Genomic DNA, 6,031 nt, shown 5'->3' with positions numbered 1-6,031 from the left:
GAACCAATCTTCCCCCTCTTTAGGAATTGTAAAAAAAAAAAATAGAAACATGGTCCATTAGGACCTTAATATGACCTTAAACATAAGAACTGTGCTAGGGCAAAAAGTCGTTCTGGAATCTCTGCTCAAAAACATGACAACACGTGGAGACACTAGGCTGAGGTCTAATGGAAACACCACTGCTTTAATATGACAAATTGAGTGATGATGTGAAAATGACAACTTGTAGTAAAATGTATTGGGAAGTGTATCTACGAGGGCATTTAGATAAAGACATGTGGAAAGATTTGTGATGAACACCAAAAAGATGACCTATTCTTACAAATCTCATGAAACCCAGTTTAATATTATTCATCAGTTCACCTAACTGCTTAAAACATATGCTGGTAGCGGGCACATACTTTCATCTTTTTTGGTCTTGCCCATTAATTAAATGCTTTTGGGAAGGTGTATGTGAAGCTATTAACAATATGCTAGGATGTCAAATTAGCCTAGATCCTGTGTATTTTATTTTGGGCCTAGACAGAAGCAATGCTCCCCTGCCCATATCTCAACATATTCTTGAAATATGTCTCTACATGGCTCGGCAGACCATTTTACTTAAATGGATATATGACAATCCACCTACCATCGATCTGTGGTTGAAAACCCTTTGGATGTGTTTTCCTATGGAGAGAATGTCGAGTATACTAAGAAATCATGTAAATACATTCATGAGTAACTGGACACCAATTATTACCTTTTTGTTGAATAATATAATGTTAAATAATTTGTTAATCATGTGTATGCAGTTGGTAAATATCTCTAATGATTGTTTGGTAGCTGTATACAAATATAGACCACTGCACCTTTTTCAAAAAAGTTGAAAAAGAAGGTTTTTAGTGAGGAACAGAAGGGTTAAATTTAAGAGACCACGGCAAATTGAACGCTTCTGTTCCTTACTGAAAACTTTCCTTTTTAACTTTTTATTTATATAGTTGAAAAGTTGAAAAGGAAAGTTTGCAACTAAGGTCTGCGCAGAAGACAGACGGTCTCCAGGAACCGGAGCATCTTGGGCCACAGGAAGCACTTGCAGACCCTTAGTGTACCCTGTCCAGCATTGTGTAGGAGAATTATACTCAGAAAAATTAATTTCATGTTTTTATTTGTGCCTATTTCTTATGATTGTCTTTCCTAAAAATCCATTAGTGTGTCTTATGTTAAAAATAATCTTACATGTCTCCTAGGGTTTCCAAATAAAGATGAAGACTAATTTCTTAACAGTTAAGCATATTTTTGTTTTTGCTGTTAACACTTGTACTGCTCATCCTGTAGGAAGTAAACTGTGTAGACATGTGATTTTATGAAAATCGCAACTGGGTTGAAAACCTGGGGAGATAAACCACCAAATTTGGACTCCATACCAGCAGCAAGCCAATGTCAGCAAGGATAGGAAAGAGGTTTTGTGTTGCCTGTTGACTGCATGCAACCGCTGTCCTTTTGCATGTCATGGTAACATACTGGTGCAATGGGGTTGATCAGAAAGGTTTGAGCCCTAGATAACTTGCCAGGAGTTCCAAGTAGTTTTATGTGGTGTGCTTTCTGTGGCACCATACAATTTTCCCTGTCTGAGGCGGTACTAAAACTACTTAAGTCCCAAACCAAATTTGGGCTAGCACCAGGTGAAACATGTCCCCTGTGTCTCAACACAGTCCTGTGGTTTTCTATTTGGTCCAATTTGAGACCTTCGAAACAGCTGGCCACTCCTCCAATTCAGCTCAAACAGTAAACATAGGAGAGTAGCTATGTGCTGCCTCCCGCTGGTTTGACTGCGGTGCTACCAGTATAATAAAGTAGGTAACCAGCACTCATGGGAAATAGAGCTCCTTCGACCATATTGGAGAAGTTTCAAGGAGAAATGGATAGCCTGAAGATCAGGAATTAATGGTCAACCGCAAACAAAACTCATGTGGCGATAAACATTTCATATGTGGTGGTAGATTGGCAAACTAAATCTGAGAAACGTCCATTCCAAATAATGGTTGTAAAGTCATTATTGGACTGGATAGACTATATGACCTGGCACCTCATTAGCCTTTTAAGCTTGTAAACAAAGAATAAAAGTGAAAATGTGGATAGCAATCGATAGCAATGTTTGCATAGCCAGAGTTTGCTATCTTGTAGGCATGCCTGGAGGATTTGAAATCTTGAAGGTTGTATGGTTGTAAGAACAAAGCTACTATTATTAAATGTATAATTTGTGCTATAAAAATATGTTCATCCATTCACTGAGGTAAAGAACAACAGAAGCTTTGATTTGAATAGTAAAAAAATTGTTAAAGGAGCACTTAAAGGGGCATTTCACCTTAAAACAACGACTTAATGTACTGATTACTAATGTTAGCAATGAAACATTTGTAATGTTATAAACACAATATCTCCTCTACACAGTCTTGTGCAAATTAGAATTTTGTGTAGAATCTGCTTTGTCTGTATTGGTGTGTTCATGAAATAGTTTCATAATTGAAACATACATACTGCATGCCTCCCTGACAAATCGGATATATATATTTTTTTGAAGACATAAAATACTCTTTTTAAACAGTATTTATTTTTGAAACCCCAACGTGGATGATGCCCATATGGTGTTCTGGGTCTGTCTGTAAGAATTACAAACTGTGTAGAAAAAGGATCTTTTTACGTTTCGTTTGCCTCGTGCCTCAGCCAGTAACTAGTCCGGTGTTGCTGTTTGCGTTTACCTTTCTTATATAACATATCAAACAATAAGATAAGAATATATTTACCAGTAATTACAGTTTCCATTGATAATTCTCTTTTGAAAAACAGATGATTTACCTCAGTTTTTTCAGTTATTTGGCAAAAACGCAAACATTAACACACATTTACCAGTACAAATAAAAATGTATGCTCACTCAACTTTCCACTAAATCTGGTTGTTCTTTGAAGAACATCACTATTTAAACAAAAACATCAAAATAACCATGTTTAAAAAGAGCAGGCATTGTACAGCAGATGTCTAACTAACCTTCCCCTATTATTGTCCACCCCCTATTATTGTCCATTTCTAGTGGTCCAAGAACTAAATTGTCTCAAGTTCAAAATGTGGTTCAGGTGGTCATGCTGCGTCACGTGGTTGCTAAATAAAGAATAATAGTACGGTTTCCCATCTTTTAAACAGTAACTGACCAATTATTTTGTGATCCACCCCTTGCTGGCATCGCTACCCATCCAACCTGCCGTACTTTGCTACACACAATTAAAAGCAAATAGGGATCCAGTGTTTTGGAGCTTGCATCGGATGCACTTACAATGCAGGGCAAATGCCTTGTCCCTCTTCGGGAGCATTATATATTGTCTTTATATGCTGTCATATACCTCTGACATGGAAACAATTTAAACTGCCACTTTCATAGAAGACTGTAAACATCCACCAACTGAGTGTATTCTTGAACAGCAAGCAAGCAAATGTGGGGTTCCACCATCTTAAAGATGCAAAGAGAAGAATGAAAGAGGACTGATTCTCTCACCCCCTCTCCATGCTGCTTGCCAGTTTTACCTCTTGCACCTCCTCCCTGCACAGGATTTGGAGATCATCTGCCTGCAAGAAAGGGTGGTATGACCAGGCGGATGCCCAGTTAGAGCAGCCTGGGGTGCAAAGAGATGTGACAGAGCTGTGCCACCATTGTCAAAGCCATACTCTTCCCCTAAAGCAGCTTGGGACAGAGTATTACATCAGAAGAATGACATCAGAGGACTTAGGAGTAAGGAGTAAGTTGAGGCCTACCTCCAGCACTAACCTGAGCTCCTATATAACAACTGTATTTTATAGACATGGAATATGGAGATGGAGTGAAGCAAACACACTCCTGGAGCTGCTCAGGCCACAACTGAGCCTGGAACGGCCCCACACACGCCAGGTAGCTAGCCACCGGAAGCATGCTGAGTATCCCCACCCTATAGCTTGGAGGAAAATGTCTCCTGGACCAACCTTAATGAATAAGAACATGCCCAGGTTACTTAAAAAAGCCCTGCCAAAAAGCCCCTCCAAACCTGGACTGCTTGGAATGAGGTGTGGGGGGAATATAGCCAGTCCACAGGAAAATGATCAGCTGTCTAATGACAGTGGGCATGCACTGGCAGAGGAATCCACCACATTAGCTGACAAATTCATTGATTAGCCAGAAGGGATCTTGTTGTCAAGCGTCACCCCCGGGGAGGCACCGCCGACACTCGGGAGACAATGTCCATTCCTCGTTTCCTCCACCTGTGATCCAAGGAGCAGACACAGCCTGTTGGTAGTGGCTGGGTGTAGCCAGCAGCAGGAGATGTGTTAAATGCAGAAACTAAATCTGCAGTTGCCCCTCCCCAGGTCAAAATGTTTAATCTTTGTAAAATATGTTGCTTGTAAGGCATTTTGATTTGTACTTGCTTGTGTGTTTTGAAATATTGTCTTACTGCGTGAACCAGCTTTGCCTCAGTGTCTGTTCACGGACAGATAACAAGAAATTCTCCTTGAAAATGATCTGATACGGTGGATAATTTATCTTTCATTCATTAACAATAGCAATGTCATGGTGCGGTGAGCAGCAGCGCCACTGTGCCATATTTTCACAAGTTCCCATATTCTCACGAACACATCCCGGACTGTCACATGTTTTCAATCCTTCACACCAGGTCCCAATTTGTATCGTTTGTATGTGTATATGTTTCCCCTCTGCTCCCCACATTGTGGCTCATTGTTCTTGTCATGTTTGGATGTCGTGTGTGTTGCCGTTATTGTAAGTACTTGTACCATTTCTTATTGTTGTTTTTGCTGCTTTAGTCAGCCCTTTGTTTTTGTGTGTTTTGTGCTCGGTGTTTGTTTATTTCGTATATATTAAAGAATCCACACCGACTACCCCTGCCTGCACCTGGTTCCTTGCTCTTGCAACACTGCACTACACCACCTGTTGTGACAAGCAAGTTGTTCAGGTCCTGACTGAGACCGCAAAACATTCTCCAAATACCACACTACCACCACCGTACTTGACTAGTGGGTCAGGTAAATAATGTGGAATGCAGTGTTTGGGTGGTATGGTGAGAGGTCAGCGTGTCTTTTTTCACTCTAACTTCTTAAACGTCATTAATCACAATTATTCAGGATTATTCATAATCATTGTAACATATTGGTCAGAAATTTATTCATATTTGAAGTTTAATGCAGTTCCAAAATGGCACAATATATAATTCGCTATTCCTTTCTATTGGACACAAATCATATGAAAAACAACCAAGACATTGCAAATGTATGTAGAGCAACAACTCTGATGTAATCATTGCAAGTTTGGAAATAGAGGACCAAATACTTTACTTACTTTAATATGCATATAGTGAATTTGTCCAAATATTTTTGATTTCCTATAATAATGCTGTGATTTCTGAAAGGTAACCGGAAATACAATTAGTTCTGGAAATACTAGGACACTGATTTCATAATTCTGGCTCCATAAGCCACCACAATGGATTTGAAATGAAACAACCGAGATGCAATTGAAGTGCAGACTTGCAGCTTTAATTCAAGGGGTTGAACAAAAAATATTGTATGAAATGTTTAGCAATTGCAACCATTTCCATTCAAAATCTCCTTATTTAAGGCTCAAATGTAAATGGACAAATGTACACAATCATAAATGAAATGTTCATTTTCAATATTTTGTTGAGAATCCTTTGCAGGCAATGACGGCTTGAAGTCTGGAACACATGGCCATCACCAAACACTGGGTTTCCTCCTTTGTGATGCTTTGCCAGGTCTTTACTGCAGCTGTCTTCAGTTGTAGTTTGTCCGTAGGTCTTTCTGCCTTAAGGTGTCTTCAGCAAGTGAAATGCACACTTGAATGTGTTGAGATCAGGTGATTGACTCGGCCATTGCAGAATATTCCACTTCTTTGTCTTAAAAAAATCCTGGGTTGCTTTTGCAGTATGTTTTGGGCCATTGTCCATCCGTAAAGTGAAGTGTCGTCCAAACTACTTCGCTGAATCTGAGCAGACAATA

This window comes from Esox lucius, chromosome 14 (assembly GCF_011004845.1).
Source record: "Esox lucius isolate fEsoLuc1 chromosome 14, fEsoLuc1.pri, whole genome shotgun sequence".
NCBI classification, from domain to species: Eukaryota; Metazoa; Chordata; class Actinopteri; order Esociformes; family Esocidae; genus Esox; species Esox lucius.
Note: the sequence above shows the minus strand (reverse complement) of the source record.